Source organism: Diuraphis noxia, unplaced genomic scaffold (genome assembly GCF_037042655.1).
Source record: "Diuraphis noxia isolate RWA-SAM2 unplaced genomic scaffold, SU_Dnox_SAM2 contig0004, whole genome shotgun sequence".
In the NCBI taxonomy this organism is placed as follows: Eukaryota; Metazoa; Arthropoda; class Insecta; order Hemiptera; family Aphididae; genus Diuraphis; species Diuraphis noxia.
The window spans coordinates 48,696,106-48,719,365 of NW_028301714.1; the positions used below are offsets into that span (position 1 = coordinate 48,696,106).

The window sequence follows — 23,260 nt, forward strand, 5'->3', positions numbered from 1 at the left end:
TTTGTCCTAAATATTTTTCTCTACTTCTTTCATACTTCTGTAGTTATTAAAATATTACTAATTTATTGTTAACTTTTAATTTATTACTATTTATATATCTTGCATAAAAAAACAAAAAAAATCAAGTTAATAGGTATAAGTAAGTTTATTACGTAGTTTTAACTAATATTAAACTCTTTTTACAATCAAGAAAAAAAGAACAATATTATTAAAAGTTATTCAATTTATTGGTAAAATCTGTTGTTTAAAATCTACCTCATAAATATTACAACTTCAAGTGTTTTAGAATAGTCAAGTTATTAGAAACATTATTATTTTTATATTTATTTAGGTTATGTAAACGTTAAGTCTTAAAGTCACGAACTAAAATTTTAATTTATTCGTTTACTACGTTTATATTGTAATAATATTCAATCTGTTAAATAAAATAATTTTTAACAATAATCATAAAATGTAACTACATTAATAAAATATTGTAAGATATCTAATAACTATAAGTCAAAGTCTATGTGCAATGAATATTATGTATGCTATATAGGCTATATATATGGTCTTGAATAACTAAAGGCATTTAGGTATATTATATTTATGTTCATAAAACTATATATTAATTTACTTTTTCACATTTTTTTTTCAGAATTACATTTTGGATAAATCGAGAAAAATCAAATTTAAATTATCATATGACGTAGGTAAGTTCAACGTGTAGTTTTATGTTATAGGTTCATATCAGTCAACTTTTGGATTTAAAATAATAGTAATATAATATATGTATTATTGATGAATTTAATTTTTCTTAGTATTTAAAATTACGATGTTATGTCTAAGTATAATGTCATAATAAATATTTGTATGCTTGTACATATATTTATTTGTAGTTTTTTTCGAGTCTTATTGTTCTAATTCAATTTATTTAATTTTAAATAGTATTTTTTATTTATGTATTATGAAATTACCCGTAAATATATAATTTATTAAATGTTACAAAATAAAATAATATACCTATTTATACAAACATAATATTTTTCTCTGTATTTCAAATATTATCTTATGACGATGGCATTATTATAGCATGTGTTGTTTCCGTCTTTCAAACGCACAATAAAGAAACATTTACATTTAGTATAATACTCCCTAAATATTGGAATGAATTGACTTATTATAAAACTTAAATGTAAGGTACAAACAAATATTACTGTGAGGATTTCACGCGGAGGACTTATACTTCAATTTTGAAATAATTTATAAGTATTTTAAATTTAATGAAAAAAAAAATATACAATTATAGTATATGCTCATAACTATTGAATCAAAATAAAAATATCAACAAATAAACCTAATAGTAGTATAGAATATTAATTCTTAATAAAATGTATAACTCTTTTAAGAATAGTTAGAAGATAAATATATAATATTCATCTCGTTGCGTATTCAAATTACGAATTTAAAATTCTAAAATTGGTACACTACATGTTACACGTTACATTTTGCAGACCTTTAGTTATCAAAAATAACAGGTTTTCGAAATTTAAATAACTCAGAAACTTTGCAGGTCATCCGAATCATAACCATCATACAAAAAAAAAACAAAACTAAAATCTATATGTATACATCGTTTTAATCCTGACTTCTAGACACTATATATAAATATTCTAACGAATGTAAACAGCAATTTAGCGAGATTGTAATAATAACATACTGATTTACTATTGTTTTCGATGCTGTTTTACATATCGTACCGGAAATAGGGAAATGAAAATAGTAGAGCATAATATTTAATCATATAAAGTTGTTGTTTGTGATTTGTTTTCATATACGAACATAACCGTTCTGTGTATCGATGCGATTTTTTTACATTATGCAAATTTAAAAAAGGCCACTACTGTATCTATAATATATACTATCATGATAGCATGCACGTGTGAACCTATCACAGTCGGCAGTTTTAGAATTTTGGAATAAAAACGACAAAATCGATGGCCAAGTTAAACTATTTTGTTTTGGAATAGATTATCGATAAAACGACATGAGGTAATATTGCAATAATGTTTATTATTTTTTTTTTTTTACTATTATTATATGATTGAAAAAATGGAAAATATTCTGTGAAATATTGCATTTAACGAATACTTACCGATTATTTTGTTTGGGAGTATTTTTCAACTCAGATTTCAAAGCATTACAGAAGTTGGTTTTATTTTTTTTATATTAAACCATATTCTAGCCTGAGCACTTACTGTTCCCGGGAGAGTATTGATAAAAAGCATTTATGATGACCGGTTCAATATTTACGAACACACGATTGTCAACGCGTTGCGTTACTACAGTTAAAAATATGTTACCGGACACGATTAAACATGACTATAACTGTGCGAGTGAAGGTATTTAGTTAAAACCACAACGATATTATGTTGAATGAACCGTAACAGTTTGATTTCCTTGTTTTTTAATTTCGTTTACTAAAAATGAATAGACAGTGCCTAAATAAATAATGACACAAAATGTCCTATACTCGGAATTCAATTGAATCCTATTATTAGCGGATTCACTGTTACCTTAAGGTTTAAATAGTAAACACTCCTAACAATATTGCGTTAACTGTGATGTGAATAGGTGATAAATGTCATACTGAGCACGGTCGAATGATGCCTTTTTAATTTCAAGCGGCCTCCGTTCGTCGTATCATGAAATTTTTTTCGAACGCTATGATCTGCATATAGTTATAAATATGAGTCGCGAGATTTTGACATTTCTTAATTTTAGTTAACCTATAATATACGTAATAAAATCAAATGTCTTATACCAATAAGATCAAATTTCTCTAATGCCTTAAGGCTTAAATATATTTTTGTTCACTCCATACGACTATTTTGGTCGAAGCGTGTTAAGGAGACGAATGCCAAAAATTGTTTAAATCATAAATTCATTAGTTTCAATTTATTATACCATAATAACATCAAACTTTAATTTAATGACAAATACAGAATACCTTCTTATAAATTATAATATTTCGTATATTTTTATATTTTATAATATGTTATAAAAGTTATTTTTTACATAATTCCTTGTCAGGTAATTTGTGTTATTGAGCTGAACAATACATTTAACTGATAAAATATACGATATAAGTATAAGTAATAAATAATAAATAATAATTTATAAATATTATGTTAAAAAGTCTCCCGATGATGATACTAGGTCTAAATGTTATTATATATTTAACTATTAATAGAATTGAGGATTTTATTACTGCATTGGTGTAATGCTACATATATTTTTTTTTTTTTATTACTTTAAAGCCTCAACAACTAAGGTTATTAGCTTACATATTTTAAAATATTACTTATATATACAGGTACAATTTACAATACATTTTACAATATTACAATAAAATTATTCTTGGTAGGTATGTGTAATTAAAGTAGGGGAATATCTAGGAAAACATATGAAATTATATGAGGTTATAAAGTTTGGTTATTTTTAGGAAAGTTAGAATATTAATTGAATTTTCATAGTCCAGTCCGAGTGCTTCGTAGAGGTTTTCTGGAATGTTTAAGGAGGTTCTGGTATCTGTAAAATTTCGGCAGTGTAGAAGGACGTGTTTGATAGTTAGAGCTTCTCCGCAGGTTGTACATTGGGCAGGATCGTCGTGTCTCATGAGAAAGCTGTGTGTAAGCCACGTATGTCCGATTCTGAGTCTATTAATTATGACTTCGTGGCGTCTCTTGGAAGTGTGTGTTGGCCAAGGGTTGATGGAAGGTTTGATTTCATTTAACTTTGTATGTGATGATGTCCAACGATGTTGCCACTGTTGCAACGTCAGGGACTGTATTGCTCCCCTGATATCTCCCAGAGAACAAATTTGCACTAAGGAAGCTTCAGGGGAGGTTATAGCTCGCTACATATATTATATTATAACTAAGTAATTATGTTCCAACTCAATGTCTCAATTAAAAAAAAAAATTTTATTTGTATACATATGATAAATATTATTCACTATTATTCGCATAATTTTATAGAACTGTAATTTACTGTATTTTACTTATGGTACATTAATGCTACAATTAATATAAAATAAAATATATATATTTTTATTTTTTTTTTTTATTAAACAACTATCCGCGTTGTCTATGGCCATTGGATGTGACAGTACATTATTTATTAGTATATTTACATATTGCATTAATATTTAAAAAGATATACAAAGTAATTTAGTATTTAAAACAAGACAAAGTAGTAATAATTAGGAGTTAAGTGATTAGTATTATTTACAATTTACAGTTTGTTTATATAAGATTCGTTTGTTTGAGAAATAGTATGATCTTGTGTATATTGTTGGGGTCCGGGTTGAGTGCTTCAGCAAGGTGGTTGTATATTTGATATAGCCTTCTTTCTTTGTCGTATATTCTGCATTCGGTTAAGATGTGTTTCACAGTTAAAATAAAATTATATTCAACAAATTATATGTTAGGATAAAAATATTAGGCTTTATAGTGTTCTAAAATAGGTACGAATTTTATTAAATTGTTATAGTGTGAGAAAAAATATGCTTCTATATTATAAATAAAAGTACCAAATTTGTTTACCTATAACGAAATTATTATTATAGTAGTGTTATAGGTACTATATTATAAACTAAGATATACTATACATATATATTAGGTAGTTGATAACCGTGGTTTTAATGTACAATACCTATGCATAGTTTAATATAAATATTAGTACAACATAAATGCCACAATACTTTTATTGTGTCCTAATAATTTATAAATATTTCATTTTGAGTTATGAAAAACAAAATATTTATCAAGTGTAAACACCTATCTCTAAATAGCCCGTGCGTTCAAAACTATCAATTCACAACCGTGGATGAGTAAACGATCGAAGACAGGCTTTCTCCCGCACTGTTATACAGTTGGACTTTAAAAACAAATATACGTTAATAGTCGATGACCTCAGACCTGGTGTCCAATAGATCTGTATATATTACTGCACAAACTTTTTCACGCTAACTACGAGAAGCATTTTGTAAATTACCTTTTCGGGATCCCGTATCGTACTGTATCTATATATGACCATATTATAGACACGTGATCGATATTATCACGTTTGAATCCCTGTTTGCAGTGATGATAGATTGGCGAGCGTTTGGTGATCACGCATTCCTCTGGGTCGATTTTCTCGTACAGAGAAAAGCGAGTCGAAGGAATTATCTGGATGCGCTGGTGAAAGTAGACAAACCGCCGTCGTCTAGTATTATTATCCATCGTCATCTGGGTGTCTTGGATGCTGCAATTCCCCAGTCTTATCTGTACATTGCATAATCATATATTTGTTGCCGCGTTAGAATTTAAAGTTTTTCGAAACCAGTGTCTTATAATTGAGTTGTAGTTCACACTCACTGTTTGATGGATGAGTGAACAACGGTATGTATATTATTTGGAAAGAAAATACACTACACGTATAACGTATTATAATATTACCATGTTTAACGACACTTAAAATGCCAAAAAGACTGGCGACTGTTTAAGCCATTACGATACAAACAGAAGTCGACGCTTAACTTTTTTGCCTGGCGACCATTTATCAAGACGTATCGAAGCAGCGTTTGTGGTGGTTTTTGGCGACTACTTACTTATATATGATTACTATCTATTTGATATAAGTACCTATAATATATGTAATATTGGTACCTTCTATATTACGATTTGATGGCAATCAATGATCGTGACTTATCTACCACCCGTGTGTAATCATGGCCCGTCGTGTCGTTCCCACGGCTCTCCACAATACGCACGTACTATATATATAAGCACCCAAAACTATGCGTTGTGGTCGTCCGATTATATAGACGACCACAACTTGTTTTTTGGTCGTGTATCGCAGCAGTTCTAAGTTATTTATGTCGACGACAACGACGACGACATAGCATCGTCTTCTCTTTAACGCAATTATTTTTCTTCAATTCGTGCTTCGATATCGACTTTCTAACTGCCGTAGTTTGATGATATATGATTTAATTCTTATTTGTATCCCTTCCAATCGATGATTTGGATGAATTAGTTGGATACTTCATTTAAAATTTTCATCATCCAATATAAAATATTAAAAATTGCTTGAACTTATAAATTTACCTATTACATATTGATTTTATGAATATTAATTTATTATGGTTGTATTGCATTCCCGTCATATTATTCAAACTATGAGTGGTTTTTGTAAGTGGACTATTATTGTTAAATATCTCAAATGACTTTGATATTAGTCTTTGCTCTTTTTTATTAGGCCTTTGTCACTCAGTTGCTTAATTTGCTAATGTTCGCTTCGAAAGTTTCGTTTAAAATCAACAATAATTGTATCACAAAGTCACCGCGACGTGCCGGCGGTTCTACGATGCACGCGGTAAACCGGTTCAGAGTCTGACTGGTTTTTTTTTCGGGGAGTATTTAAAAACAAGTAAGATACCTGGTACGCCAGCCGAGAATTGAGAGTCTGGTTTTAAATGGATACATATTATATTTTATGGGTTCCAAGTGGAACATTCTTGAAGATTTTCCCCACCCTGCGAGGCAATATACGTCCACGTTTAAAATAATATGTTTTTTTTTTTTATTGAAGATAACCACGACTATATAGGACGTGTGACCATATGGCCCAAGGTTATTGTATTGTCTGTAGTCCGGGACACCTGATTTATTTTTGCATGTATAACTTTCATTTTCTTTGGTTGACAAAGAAATAAAGAGGTTCTCTGTTTGTGGAAACGTAAAACAAATAGATTGCATATTTTTCATTTCCAGAACGATGGGCAAAATGAAAATATAATAAAATAAAATAATCAATAGTTTATGAGAGTTATTACTCATTACTGCTTTGGCGCCTTAAAAAATGCCTTTCAAAAGAAATTCGACGAATTAAATAACTGTTTTCAAAATGTATCTTCAAGAATAATGATTAAATGTAAACAATAAAAAAGGTTATTAGTTTTTGTTTAATACATAATAAGTGATTTCTAGAACTAAAATTATACAATTAATATGGTGTTAAGTTTATGTGATTTCCATTAACATCAATATTATGGTTAACGTTAGCAGAAGATTTAAATTGTATTGTATAGGTTGGATTTTCTTAGGAAAGCTATCTAGATATTTATATTTATATTATTTTCGATTATTTATTAGTAATATATAATATTTATAAAATTTATAATATTACAAATAACACATTCAGTTTTAAAATAATATTTGTTTTATAAAGTGCATAATGTATATTACCAGATACATTACAATTATTGCTATTCAGTCTGATTTAATAATGAATATATTTTCATTGATGTGGTAATTTAAAATATAGCTCATATGTCTGATTGTAACTAATATAGTTATAATCATTGTTAATATGTTCATGTCTGTACTTCAACGATTAGTTAACAATAAACAGATTTTAAAATATTTAAATTATCATATATTGATATATTTATTTATTATTTAAATCAAAACATTACTCTATTTTGGTGTAAAGTGTAATTATTTAAATTTTTGAAATTTCTATTGAATTCGAAAATATAATTATAATTTATAAAAAAAAAAAATATTGATTTGTAGACGCATAATTTAAAATAATGGATTATTTTATTTGGGATTTTATTAATATAATAGGTTTTTCACAAAATGTAACTCGTATTATGATATTGATAATATTTGTACAATTTATTTAAATAAAAAATTTGTATTATGCATATCATGTATAATAATTTAAATTCTCAATCACATTTTAAAATCAAAAATTTTCAGGGCTTCACCCTCCTTTAATTAACGTCGATTACCCAAACTGTTGCTGGACGTTTATTCGTCATCAGATCATAAAATTAATAATAATAACTACCTACTTCAATAGAATTTGTAGCATTATATTCATATATTATCATACACATTTTAAATTAAACCAATTGTCGAAAATCAGAATAGGATATATCCCATTTATAATGTAAATAGATACTCCCCTATCCACTTTACTATTATTCCGTGTACTATCCTAATTCTGATAGTCATTATTAAAATAGTATTGCAATAATACTAACATGAATAGATTATGCTGGATTAGAAAATAACAAGATAATCATCTCAATTACATTTTCATACACTTAATGGACTTATTTTACTAAGATTTGTTTCTACTTTATAAAAGTTTTTTTAAATTTTTATTAGCATATTGGTAGTGATTATGTTTTCGAGTATTGTTTTGGTATTTTACCAAGTTATTTTACTTTAATTCCTTAATTCGAATTATTTTTAAATTGTTGTCAATAATATGACTATCAATTATATCAATTTTTTACTGATTTTGATTGGAATAAACAAGCAGTTATTAAATCATACGATTTTGAATAATAATAATAAATGTCATAATATTGACAAAAGTTTATGTAAAATGTTTTTTTTATAATTTAATTTTTAAATCTGTACAATATCTATAATTTTAGGCTTTCATAGTTTATATTTGACATTTGGTTTAAACTATAATACTTATGTATATAATTATAAACGTATACTTATCCTATATTACGAACAGAATACATTTTTTTAACGATGATAAAATATTGTAAAAATTGTATATAATCTGTAAATAATTGTATATATATTATGTAACCTATTGTAAACCAACGCCAATGGCCTTTGACGCCGAGGCTTAATATAAAAAAAAAAAAAAAAAAAAAAAAAGAAGATATTGTAAAATAATATTGTAAAATCTCGTACAATTCATTTTCGATGAGTATAGGTATAATCTCTTAACTATTAAGGTATTAGGATAATTCAGGATTACAATTATAAGTTCTGTTCTTAAACTTATAATAATTAAACATTATAATAGGTAAATTATAAGTGTTTGTATTATTTTTATTTTTTGTTACTTCAATGTCTCAGTTTTTAAAACACATTATATAAAGTTTGTTAAGTCTAATAATAATTAACAAACATAAATACATCTTGTTATTACAACGACTGTGTCTGTTTAGCGTTAAGACATAAAGTCGCTTATAGGGGGTAAACTACAATATTTAAATCATATTTTTATTAATATTAGGTATAGGTACATATATTCTATTGTTGCAAATAAATATTATTATTATTAAAAAAAAAAGAAAAAAAAGATATTATATTATAATATTATTATACGTATTTTATCCACTTAACATAATATGTGGCTTTTGAATTTGGATTTTATAATTTTTTTTTAAGTTATTTAACCCCCGGTTAATTAAGGATGCATTTTACTATTCGTAACTATATCTGCTGTTCGTATTGTTTTACTACTACAACTATTATTATTATAATACCAAAAATGGTTTAGAATAATTTAACAATAATTATATACATATTATGCATAGGTACTATACACACATGTATGTAAAATATTAATTTCCATTAATTTAATATAAGTTTTTTTTTTTTTTTTTTTTATTGATCAAATAAAAACCTGGCAGCTACATGGCCCCATTAGTTACAATAAATAATTATGATAGGTTTACAAGATTTAAGATTTTAACAATATATTTTTTTTAAGAGGTATTTGGCATATAGTTTCTTAGTATTTATATAAAAGGAAAAAAAAACAAAAAAAGGAGGAAAACAATTGCAAAATTATTAAATTAAGTTATAGAGGCCTGTTATTGACTTAAAAAAAACTATAATTTTATTATTCTCCTCAGCATTTGGGTCCCAATGCGATGTCGAGGGTCGTATCCAATCCAATGTTTTGTCGTTCTTGCTGATATTTTAGGCCGAGTTTTAGGCATTCTGTTGTGATGTATTTCACTGATATTTGGACACCACAGACTTCGCACGAGGGGGTTCTTCCTTAGCCATTAAGTGCCCGTGTGTAAGTCGCGTGTGTCCTATTCTCAATCTGTTAAGTGCCGATTCTTCTTTTCTGTTTAAAGAGCTGTTTATCCACCTGAAGGTACTACTTTTAATTCTATTAAGTTTGGTGTTTTGTTGTTTCCATGTATTGAGCCATCTGGTGTTGGTTATATCATTTATGTATCTTTTAAATATAAGTTTAATCTTACATATTATTATAGCACAATTCAATTTTTTAAGGTATAAAATTATGTTTCGATAGTTTGAAAATGGACCAATTGTTTCGTACTGATGTAAATTATTATATTATTATATTAGACACATTTTCTAAACAATTTATGTTTAAATTAAAATATTATATATAAATATTAAATTGTATTACTTTTGAAAAAGATTACCTTTTATATTCCTATATTTCAATCCAAAAGACTAGTCTTGTACTCTTGTCTGTTTTTAATATGTTTTTAATATACTGGTTATTCAAAATATATGATAAAAGGGTGGTTTTGTTGGTACAGCAGCTTGTACACTTTTTATTGTTCAGTTAAAATTATATTATCTGTTGTAGTAGTAATTTGTTGTTTTCCGATCCTCTTTCTTAGAGCTAGTTTATAAAGTTATTCAGTTCGTAAACCTTTGGGAATTTTATCAATAGAACACTCGCACCATCAATTTCACGGTTTAAAAGCAACTACAGCGCAACATGGATAAAAAGAAATGTATAGTAGTGACTATAGTGGGCGAGGGAAAAAGAGACACCCAAAAAATAAGAGTGTGAAAGACTCGTAAAAAGCACCACGAGATGGAGAGACTAGTGCATTAATAATTTTCTAAGTTTCAAAAGCTCCAGAGTAAAGTTATATAACAAAAAATATTAGGTAAAATAAATTTTTGACGTTAGTGACTGCGATATGACAATATCCAGCAGATATCTACGTTACCTACGTTTCAGTTAATATGCCCACAAGGGTTTTATTTTCAGAATGAACGACGAAACAATATCAATATTTTTTCCGGAACTATTTCCATGTATAACACAATCGTATACTATGAAATTGTAACTTTTATGTTAGTTATTCTATTTATACTTGTCCAAAACACCTGTTGGATTATTTACTAATATGCTGTATTTTCAAAAGTAAATTACGAACAATTTTGTATTAAATCTTACAAGCGTTTTTTTTTTCTTTTATGGTTGAGTTTTTAATTTTATAACTGTGTTAGGGTTAACTGCCGATTTTGATTTGGCAAAATTGTTTTAAAGATTAAAATTAGGCCACTTAAAATACGATATTTATTAAGTGTACATTTAGCTAAGAATCTATAACTATTTATCACATTTACTTATGGACTATGGTCAACGATGAGTAACATCAATCGTAAAAATGAACATCGTGTCCAAGTAAAGTAGCTGAAATAGTGAAATATATTTATTTTTTTCTATACATATAGTATACATGATGGTGGGCATTCTAAACTAAGTTCGTATAGACTATATGCATATTATATGCATCATATCCATCATTTACTATTATTCGCCATGAAAAATAATCATTAATGCCATTCATTTTTTTATCAAATCTTACTTTAGCAATTACATTTGTACTAAGTTCTATAATATTATATTATAAACCATAAATTATTTTCTTATTTGGCTTGACATAATGTGTTCTGTATTTTTCTATACTTAATTTATACTTCATGAAAATTATGGTTATTTGTTTTAACTATTTTTTTTTTTTGATATTTTTACATTAAGACATCTCATACCTACGTTTAGTGTAATTTACTAAAAAGATGTATGAAATTTTATTTAGATTATTTTATTAGTATTGTCGGATTCGTTTTAGTCTGCAAATCGTATTACCTATACTGCACCATAACCAAATTATAACTGTATGTTGGATGACATTATAATGGCGGTTGATCTTTGTTCTCTGACCGTCAATGTATAGCGTATATACTATAAACATTACCTAAGTCGATTTTTGTGTTGCATTTTATTCCACAACATTTTAACCGATAAATTAGTTGACGAACATAGTATGTAATTTTGTATATATGTATGTTAGCGGTAATGTATGTAATACGTTATTTTATTGAATAACTAGTTATTTTACAAAATTCCTAATTATGCTCGTTAATATATTAATTACACAGTTTTACTAGTTAATATAAAGAATACCAGTTGGATTTTCGCTAATGACGCTAATGTATGAATTTAATATCGTTAGGTAGATGACCGGGACTGGATTAGATAAGTCCATTCGTTGTATAGAGTTGCAAGCTTATGTTTGTAATTTATTTAATTACAATTTTAAATACAAATCTATAGTATTGTTAAAAAATAAAATAGAAATTTAGAATAATGTTTCCTGAAAAATGCTTGTTTGTATTATGTTACTTCATGATGTTTAACAATAAAATGGAATAATAATTTATAAATAGTAAATAATGTATTACTTAATAATAATAGCTTTGATTACATCACGATGTTTAGAAAGAAATAATATGAACAGTAAAAAATAAAATGTATTCAAATTTAATAAGATTATTGACGCAAAATATAATTGTAAGATATTTATAGGGCAATGAGTGATAAAGTTACCCTGGTTTTTGGAACACATGTTATACGTAGTTTCAATAATAGTTTTAAATACATTAACTGAACCGTTATTTTTAGTTTATAAAATATTTAATTAATATGTAGAATAACTAGTCGAAGTATGTATTTATGGACTACATTTAATACATTAACTGAAAGTACCCGGAATTCTGTAGAATAACTAGGTAGTTAGTTTATAGGATTACTGAATTTCATACATTAACGCTAACATATATATATATATATATATATATATATATATATATATATATATATATATTTAATATGTAATAATAGTAGGTACCTATAAACTATACTGGCATAAACTTGTACGAAATCTATATTTGTATACACGGTATACAGGAGCCATGTATCTTCATAACTATTATCATGCGATGTTTAAGAGGACGCGACACCCGCATGTGTTGTCTCCGTCTTACAAGTGCGTAACATTGCAAAAACTGTTTCGCGTGGGAAAGAACCGGAGAAAGATACAGTTATAACTAAGAAACGAAATTTTCACCACATAATAAGGAGAACATTTACTGTGCAACGTTGTTTTCAATTTTTCGATATCACTAAATAAATAGAAAAAAAGTTCTTATTGTTTCAAAATTCATTATTTTTGCGTTTTCCAAAATCGAATAACTTTTTTTTTCAGTTCTAATATCAAAAAAATAAAAACAACGTTGCACAGTGGAAATTCCCTTTTATCTGTGGTGAGAATTTCGTTTCTTAGTTATGACTGTAGCCTTCTCGGTTCTTTCCCGCGCGAAACAGTTTTTCCAATGTAACGTACTTGTAAGACGGAGACAACACATGCGGGTGTAGCGTCCTCTTAAGCCAAAAATTAACTTTGATGTAACTTTTCACAAAAGACTAACGGGATTAAAACTTTCCGGACGGGAGCCCGGTCGCGCGCGCGTGATGTGTACACAACTGCAGTATATGCTTTTGTTGTTTCGCATCCCATGATCTGCAGACTAATAATACATAATATACTTCACTAGCCCACCGCGGCGTTACAGTGTAGGGATATATAATCAAACTTCCGGATTCCAATTGTGTAATGGGCGCATGTATATGCGTACACGCTGCACTTATACACTTATGCCTACCGTATATTACAGTCGATCCGATCAGAACGTGATTCCGCGCCGGCAGAAAGGCGGGTCGAACATTTAGGTTGACCGAGAGCGGTGGTTGTGTAGAGAATTAATATCAACATTAATCGAAGAAGGTCTGCAAAATATAATATAATATAGTAGGTATATTTGCTCCGATATCGGAAGATATAACTGCGGCGTAAAAATAATATGACAGGACTTCGAGTTGTATATTATTATAGATAGATACCGCAATGCAGGTATAAAGCTGGCAGGATGAATCGAATTTGAGAACTTTTGACCGACGAAAACATAATAATATTAATAATAACGTAAATAAATTTTATCGCTTTTCTCGCGCATGTTGAAGTGTGTTTGCTGCGGGATGAAATAAAGAGACTTATCAAAGGATCTTGTGGTATCGTCTTGTACACGCGATACCTATCTATGTATGTATATATTTAAATATACTATATGACATCATACGTATATATTTGTAATATTTATATAATATACCGATCAATTTACAGTGCATTTACGGTTACAAAACCACTCTTTCGATCATAATATTGTTTGGTATATAAACGACTCACGTCCGGCAAAGTAGACCTGTTTGCTGTCTAGACCATGACACGTACACCACTCCGTTCGACCGTCAGCGGTGTTCTCGGAAGTATACAAAATACGTATCGGTATATAAATTATTGGAATACCATGATTTTGTATCAATTGTATCAATTTCACATTTACTTAGTCTGAAATTATTAAATCGGTAACAATATAATATACCTAGCCTAGGTATACTATAATATTACAGAGTACTACAGAGTGGACTAGTGAATAAATATAAGTAAATAATCAACATTGTTTTTTTAAAAAGACAACGATATAGATGGTATAAATTAATTTATTAACAAATATATAATATATATATTATACGTTCTACATAATGGATTAAAAAACAAAAACAAAACATAAGAATAAAAAATATTCGTTTGTCTTGCAAGGAGTCGAAAAACGAGTGCACGTTCTGTTATAAATTTATAATTTCATTTTTATAATTTATATTGCTAGGTATATAATATAATTATTATATTTCCGTGTTCTTCATAGGTATCTGTATATTTGTTTAAAATGTTTTCCCCGCTCCCTCCGCGTTATCACTTCAGTTCAATAAACTGGTCTCCGGTGTTATTTAATTTATTTGGAGGCATTATTATTTATACACCATACAGACGCTATTGTTGTCGAGACTTGAACCAAGGCCAATTGTGTCGTAGCACGAGTGTGTGTACACACGTACAACGTGTAGAAGAAACCGTGCTATTATGATTGTTATTACAAACAAAAAGGGATAGATGTATAAGGGTCGATATACTGGCGCGAGTAATAACTAACAACAACAATAATAATAATAATCCAATGTACTCTTGTCCACAGAATATTAACCGTTTATTCAAATTTCACGGTTTCGGGGATGTATTAGGAAAACGATTCACGCGGACCTCCCACGTGACGGGTGGTTTTTTTATTATTGAACCACACATCCGGTCGCTGTAAGAACTACTTTTACATACTCTCTGACAGTATGGCATATATACCTTAATCTTTAGATGAATCTATTACAGTCACTGTGATATATTACTACAATATAGTTTTATTTATACTTCGGAAATAATGGGCATCAATTTTCATACTGCTTATACCTGAAACTAGGACTCATTTTGTTACTTACTAATCTTCAAGTATATTTAAATAGGTACTAAAAATTGTACTTTCATTTTCATTTTTATATTTTATGATGATAAAAAGTATATTATTTGAATACATACGTATACACGTGTACCAAAAACCTGCCCAACTTAAAACCTTACAGTACCCTCCCTAAACCCAATGGTCTATGTTGCCGTGGGTTAACTAAATAAAAATAAAAATATTTATAGATAAATAAGTAGATACATATTAATACATAATGTTATACATTTACCTACTGATTTTAATTTTAATGTCATACATTTCTTTAATTCACTTCTTTCTATCAATTTATTGCTTATATTATTTCATATTGTTTGGTAGTGCAGGTTATTACAAACAATAAATAAGTGTTAGAATTTTAAATTAATATTTTTAAATTAAATCATTTCAAATAATATGTATGGTTTTTTTTCAGTTTATAAAACACTTAGAAAAGCATTTATTTTTTATGAATACCAATTTATTGTGTTTAGGTTATACTACCTATATTTAAAAAAAAAAAAATGAAATTATGTATTACATTTTTATTTGAAAAATACGCATATTATATTCACTTATAAGATAAAAATTCATATTATATGACAAGGTATAATTGATGAATTGTTTAAATTGTTTTTTTAATAATTAGCTTAATTTTTAGTGAACAACTTGCACTGTATTCACTATTCTTCTTGCAATTGTTATATTTCTTTTTTGTACTATAAGCCATAAGGAGTTAAATTATTTCTAATTTAATATGTATTAATTATCAATACGAAGCTTCTATGTTTCTAAATATTTTAAATAAATTTCAATAACATTTATTTTGTATTATATTTATTTTACATGTTGATAAATGCCATTGCAGATACTTATTCTATCTTTTAACTTAACAGCTCATTAATGGTGTGCATTTTGAACTCTTGTTTAGGTTTTAAAACTTATATACTTTAAACATAAATAAATAAACACACTTTTGTTTTTAAAAAATACTCGGGAGCATTCTGACGTTTAAATAAAAAATAACAATTAGTCATTCCAACAGCATCCGTATAGTCATTACACTTGTCTGTGGTTACTGAATATTTACTGAGCAATAACTGTCCTCGAGAAAAATGTTATAGGTAATATTAAGGTGTATGCTTTAAGCTGTTTGAATTTGAAACATTTATTCTATCTAAACGAGTTTGTTATTTAGATACCTATAATCTATGTATTATTTTACATTGTTAAATTATACAATGCGTAATTGTAAATGTTTGTACAAGTACAATATTCTTATATGATTTTAATTAAATAAACGAATATACCTATATTATTTAATTTATTATGATTAACAATGTTTCCAATTTTGTATCGGCTCATTTCTCTGAAAATATTATTGCTTATTCTAGTATGACTATATGACATACATACAATAACATTATACCTATACTACATAAAAGTTGTAAGTTTGTACTATACAGAAAAAGTTACACACAAAGTTCATACTGCCGCAAAAAGTTTTGACGGCTTACTTTAGTCTTAGCAGTTTTTTATTCATTGGTCCCCTTTTTGAGGCGTTTTTTCTATCTCTATAATGCATATAGACGTTTATAATAATTCTATGGTTAGTTTTTTTGCATAATTTTAGTTTAATAATTGTGTTTATGATTTACTGATAAGCTTTTGTATATATTTACATTTTTATTATTTTTATTTTCAATGGTAACATATTATTTTTATAAAAGTTACTTAACTAACAATAATTTATAATTTTAAAATTTTTATATATGCAGAAATATATGTATATAACTCATATGGTTTGTTCATTGCAAATTTACTTGCGTGTTAGTGGAAGTTATTTTTTTTTTTTTTTTGCAATCAGTACGTAGATCTAAAACTGAATAGGTATAATATGATAATTTAATATAAATATAACAGTATATTTTTTGATATTAGAAACCATTCAGTGGTGGTAACATAACTTTTTGTTTTTAATTCGTATGCTCTAATTATTATTATTTTTTTTTTATTAGAAATAAGCCACAGCAGCGGTGGCCATTGGCTGACATTGTTTACATTGTTTTTACATAATTTTTTCATAGGTAGTTTTGTTTTTACATATTATTATTTTATATTATTTGTTTACAATAAATTTTCGATTTCAGTTTCTTTTATGAAGTTTAGTGTCTGTTTGATGGCTGATACGTTTGGACCTAATGATTGGTATAGAAATTCTGGGATGTTGTGTTTGGTTCTTGCATCTTCTATTTGTCTGCATTCGACGATATTGTATGTTTGATAATCAAGTGAACTCCGCATGTTGTGCACCTTGGTTGTTTTTCTTTGCTCATTAGGTAACCGTGTGTGAAGCGAGTATGCGTTCTAATTATTTATCAACCTATCACTGCAATAACAACATTGCTAAGCCATATCGAAGGATCTTCTTGAGAATATGAATCTGATCTAGTCAGATATGATTGAGTACCTATATGATAATGATACCGGGTTGGGATGAAATAAAACTGAAGTGATGGAATCGTTTATATTATTAAATGTTAATTCTTTTGCATGTATGTCTTTTAATTTTAAGAGCTATAGGTATGGAGAATTGTGCATTAATTCATTGTTTGTTTTTACAAAGTATAGTATTTAAAAAAGTATTTGATTTTTTTTGCCATTAGCCCAGACAAGTACCACGTGTACCTAGGTACTAACTTCTAATAAGGAGATGTTTATGTAAAAAGCAAGTATTGGCGATATTAAGTGCTGTAATCGTGTATTGCAGTATATTGGTTCGTAAGTAATGCTTAGATTGTGTAGTTAGTTTAATTTATATATTCAGCAAAAAGAAAAAAAAAACAGTAAGTAAACTATTACATTCCGAAACGTATAATATTGTTTTGTAGGTCACCCAGCTAGCTGGATATTGTTCTGTTATTTTAAACGCTATCCTCGTATGTATATTTTATATAGGTAGCTCTTATATCCTCAGTAAACATCAACGGGTTTCTTACTTTAATTACAAATTATTTGAACGGAAACATAGAGTAAACGTGTTCCCTATACAACGCATATAATATATTTTCTACGCTTTTTCAAAAGTAATAAAGAAGATTCGTAATTAGTTCCGATTAAAATGTATTTTTAATCAAAAGAAGGATGCTATTAAGTCGGCATTTGAGGTCCAAGTGGAGCGAAAAAAAAAGAAAGAAAAAACAGATGCGATTGAACTAAAGAATGTGTAGGTAGTAGAGAGTGTCAAGTGAAATTGTCATCATTGCAACTAAACGACTTTTCTACAAGAAAAACACTTCGGGCGGAATTTTTTGATGACCAACCACGTGTGGTCGAGTGTATACAAAGACTATACAGTACACGTGTTTTGGAAATGTCCTTTTTATGTTTATGGCTATACTACAATTAGTTGATGGAAAATATATTATATTGTTATTTAAATTGTCAAAGAATTTATCATATATACGTAACGGTATTGGTGTACCGGGCTGTTCGTTAGTTTAAATTACTGTGAATTCGTTTTTGTAAGCTAATCATTTTTACGATTTGTATTTACATTTATCATCCATACTTAGTCATCATTAATTTTCATATTGATATTACTATAAAAAAAACTAGAACTAAAGATATATATATTTAAAAACTTTAGTCCTATTGACACAATATACTGAGTATACCTACTATACTGACGGATGACAGTTGTAGGTACTGAAGTGCTTTGTGACTTATATGATTTATGACTAGATAAATACATATTATACATAAAAATATATTGTAATGGAATAAAAACTTAAACATACTCTAAAATGCCTATATTTAGAAGAGTTTCTATTAAGAATAATAATATTACAATGACATTTACGACTGAAATATATGTTGGATAACATATTTTTATTACTTTAATAAATTAAGTATAGTTTTAGGTTTATTATAGTATAGTTAATAGTTATAGTAATATATACAATACAATAATAATATATTAATATAATTTAAAAATAATATTACTATATTATTAGGTAGATGTTGAGTGTTTCGTGTTAAAAACCCATAACATTTTATCAATGGTTGACTTTTTAGCAGATTGTTAAGAAGTTTTTATTTATTTAAAATACAACACATATTATTACAATGTTAATGTTACATAAAATTAGCAAAAAATAAAAATTATTTATTCAACTACATAATAATGTAATTTAGTAGTCTTATAACTTCCTAAACAGAATATAAGCACTACAATCACAATTCAATAACTCGAGATTAGATTATGTAGGTAGCACATGGTTATTAGATATATTCATTTCGTAGATCCTTTAAACTGAACTTACCTACCCATGTTCATGCGATAGGTAATCAATCTTTTGCGTGGCGTTGAAACTACGGTGATGACAATTTTGATTGTCTCCTTGGGGTCTTAATAAAATATACATAGTAATGTCGGAACGAACTCGAGCTAAGCCAATGGATCGAAGTATTCGTACAGCGGTGCACTGTAGTAAACAGTAATTTAATTTGTAACCGATCGGCGTCTACTTCGCCTTATAAATTAAGTTCGCAATTCCGTCTCTCGTTGTGCTTTTCTTTTCTTTTTCGTGTTCTGCAGACCACACTTTGAAAACTTAAGGACTTTCTAAAACTGTTATTTTTCCTCCGGTGTTTTAGAAACAATATTTACTTATTTGAGTTTATGTTTTCTCTATTCCATTTAAACAGAATATTCATGAAATGTAATCATCTATAACAATTAATCAACCATTTTGGTACACCATTTTTATTAGTTACATAAATGTCGTTTTCAATACCAATACGACAATAGAATTGTATTATTATGAGAGCTAACAAAATGAAATTTTCTTCATAATATAATTTTTAATAAGACGTACAATATATATATATATATATATATATACATGAATTTATAGTTGTTTACTTACTGGAAAAAAAATGCGTTTTTATAATACATACACTATTATATTTTTGTGTGTAGGTATGCGTTTATAGTATAGAACCTTTGTAATGACACAATATATTATAGGTATAAATTAATAACAATATATTCACGTGTTTGCGGATCATATTAGTAAGTCATAGAAATAACACAATATTGAATTACGTTTACTCATAGATTATATTATTATTATTATTATTTTTTTTTTACACTGTCAAAATAATATGAAGAGTTGCGAATTTGTAATTAAATGCTACTAAATCATAATTTATTATACTGTATAGCTACTACACATTATACGCTCTGTATAGCGTACGTATATTATATCGTATAGTATACCAGATACCTATATGTATACTATTATAAGTTATAAACTTATAACTATCAAACACGAATGAGTGTTACAATATACATTCAAGGACAAAACGCACGTGACCGATCGATCGGCACGTAATTTTAAAATCTATAAACCAATCAATACGGATACTCATTTCAATGCATAAATGCGAATGCTTATTTTCGTTTCCGTTGATCAAATCATGTTTTATTGTTGTAGACGTATATAATACAATTTGGTGGGTAAGTATTTATGGTATAGGTGTAGTATCTTTGAGCGAGGTCGTAAAACTTAAATCAAATGTAACAAATTGTCAAAGAAGATAAAAATTTACCGAGTACAAATAGGTAAAAAAAAGTGGTGTTGAATGTGAACATAGCAAGGATTTTACGCGTACAAATCGTGAAGGCTATGTGGTAAGAAGCTGAGGCTAAGGTGTTGATATAGTGGTGATGGCGAGTGGTGGTTGGTGATTTGGACGACGAAGAAATCGCGCACGAAAAAAATGTCTGCGTATATTATGTCAGCTCGTTCTCTCCTGCAGTGACTTTTGCAGAGCGCTTTGTAGTTTTCAACGTTCCGGTATCTATGTCACTGCGTGTAAAACACCCACACAAACGAGCGGCGTATCACCGGAAGTGTGATTTAAGATTGTCATAAACTTATTCAGAACAGAATCTAACCAAACAAACCAAAACAAAAAAAAAAAAATCAAATATATGTTTTATTTAATATATAGTTTTCAGAATATATTTCAGAACGGGACGAAATCGAATCGAAAATATTTTAACAGATTCCGAAGCGTTCATATGTACATTTTCAAATCATGTATGGGTTCTATCTAGTTGAACTTTTTGTTGTTAACCGATTACCGTGTATGTTATTATTCGAAAATAACTTTTCTTGTATTAAACTATTATAAAAATTTATACTTTAATTCGTATTTTACTTATACTTTAAACTTTAATGTAAATAATTTGAAAACTTTACAATACAATAAACTATTGTAATGTACTGAAGTACGCATGTAATGCAGTAAAATACAACAAACTAAAATCAAAACGTACTGATAAATATGTTAAACCAAAGTTCTAAATGTTGTCATGTAATTCCAGACTTATCCGATTTGAATATTATTCCGATAGTGTGCAGATTAAATTTGGATTTGAAAAATTTCTGTGAGTGTTATGACAGCCTTTATTATATAATTTATAATATGGTTTTGAAATTCGATGACGAATATTTTGTGTACACCTCCGATGAGTATGTGCGTCGTCTTCCCGGAAATTATTCCGATTCATCGCACATGTACGTATTAAAATATAACTTATAAGCACTCAACGCATATTATTAACCCGTGTTGGATTGAAAATTAGCGTTCTACGTTGTTTTCCACATGTTTTTGAGTACTATAAGACGAGCCGTTCACAATAATTTTGATAGTTTTTTGTGCGTCATATTCAACCACGACGTCACGAAAAAACAATGGCGTGTCGGCGACTGTAATTTTGAGTAATAATAAGTGAAATGACAAGCGTACCTGTGCGATATTATTCGTATAACACATTTTGTTCGTTTATAAAAACTTGACGACGATGAGCTTTTTTATCCCCAAACCATGTATTATAATATGAGTTTTGTGTTCATAATATAGTTGGATAATTAAAAACGTACATACCTATACACACATATTATTTTTTTCCCTTGAAATTACTACAGTCAAATATTAAAATATAATATAATAATATCTCGCGATGCACACGTGTATGTACTGTTAGACTGAAAACGAAGTGTGAGCTAAATACTAATATTCAGCTTAGATATATTATTTTTAGACAAATATCGCAACTGTCCACAGTTCTTTATTTTTGTTGATGTATGATATAATAATTATACTTAGAGTAAACATAATTCATACATTCTATATAGATTCTATAGAATCTATATAAATCTTTTTTTTTTTTACCTTTGTCCGTGAATATAAAATAATGTTTATTATTAAACATTGAATATTTTTCACTGACAATTCTGAAAGCAAAAATATTGTATAGGTAGGTATATCAATAACTAAATTATCTCAAAAAACAACATTTATAGTTATGGATTTTGTTTTATTTGAGCTTTTTGATTTAAATGTAAAGTAAAATATTTCGTTATTGGAACGATTAGAAATTAAGAATATCATCAGTATAATCAGTAAAATATATTGTTTTAAAATCTCACTGAAAATGTTTATAAGATTTGAACTATAAACATTTTGAAAATTAAATCAGCACGAAAAAGTACTATACAAATCGCGTATACATTTATATATCTTCAGGATATTACTTAAAGACTTTAAAAAATGCATTAGAGTTTGAAGACGTCGTTGAAATTTTGTAATAATTGTCATCTGTAACCTTTATTGAATTTTATGATTTTAAAGAAGTCGAAAAAAGAAGAAAGCAACTTTGAGTGGTTATGCCGGGACAAGTTTCGTCATTGATTCACTTTAAACAACGTTGACGGTTTTTACTCTGGTTTTTACGTTTAATTGGCTTCCGTTCACCATTACAGGTCCTTTTTTTTATGTATATGCCTTTTCAGAGCTTTATTAAAAAAGGTATCTTTATATAAAAATCTTTATTTTCTCTGGTTGTATTACACGTAGGTATATATGAAAATATCTTCGTG

At 27.7% G+C, this 23,260-nt stretch overlaps 1 protein-coding gene across 5 annotated transcripts in view; it reads left to right on the forward strand.

The window, feature by feature from the left end:
* Positions 1–23,260, forward strand: part of Pgant9 (polypeptide N-acetylgalactosaminyltransferase 9) — a 129,310-nt gene that overhangs the window by 16,864 nt on the left and 89,186 nt on the right. For 3 of the 5 annotated variants that reach the window (XM_089225505.1, XM_089225506.1, XM_089225502.1), the window contains exon 2: positions 638–692. The exons of 1 other annotated variant lie outside the window; for it this stretch is intronic. The gene's annotated coding sequence lies outside the window, so the exon portion shown is untranslated. The remainder of the gene's footprint in view (positions 1–637; positions 693–23,260) is intronic. One more of the 5 variants, XM_089225503.1, reaches the window with a different exon arrangement.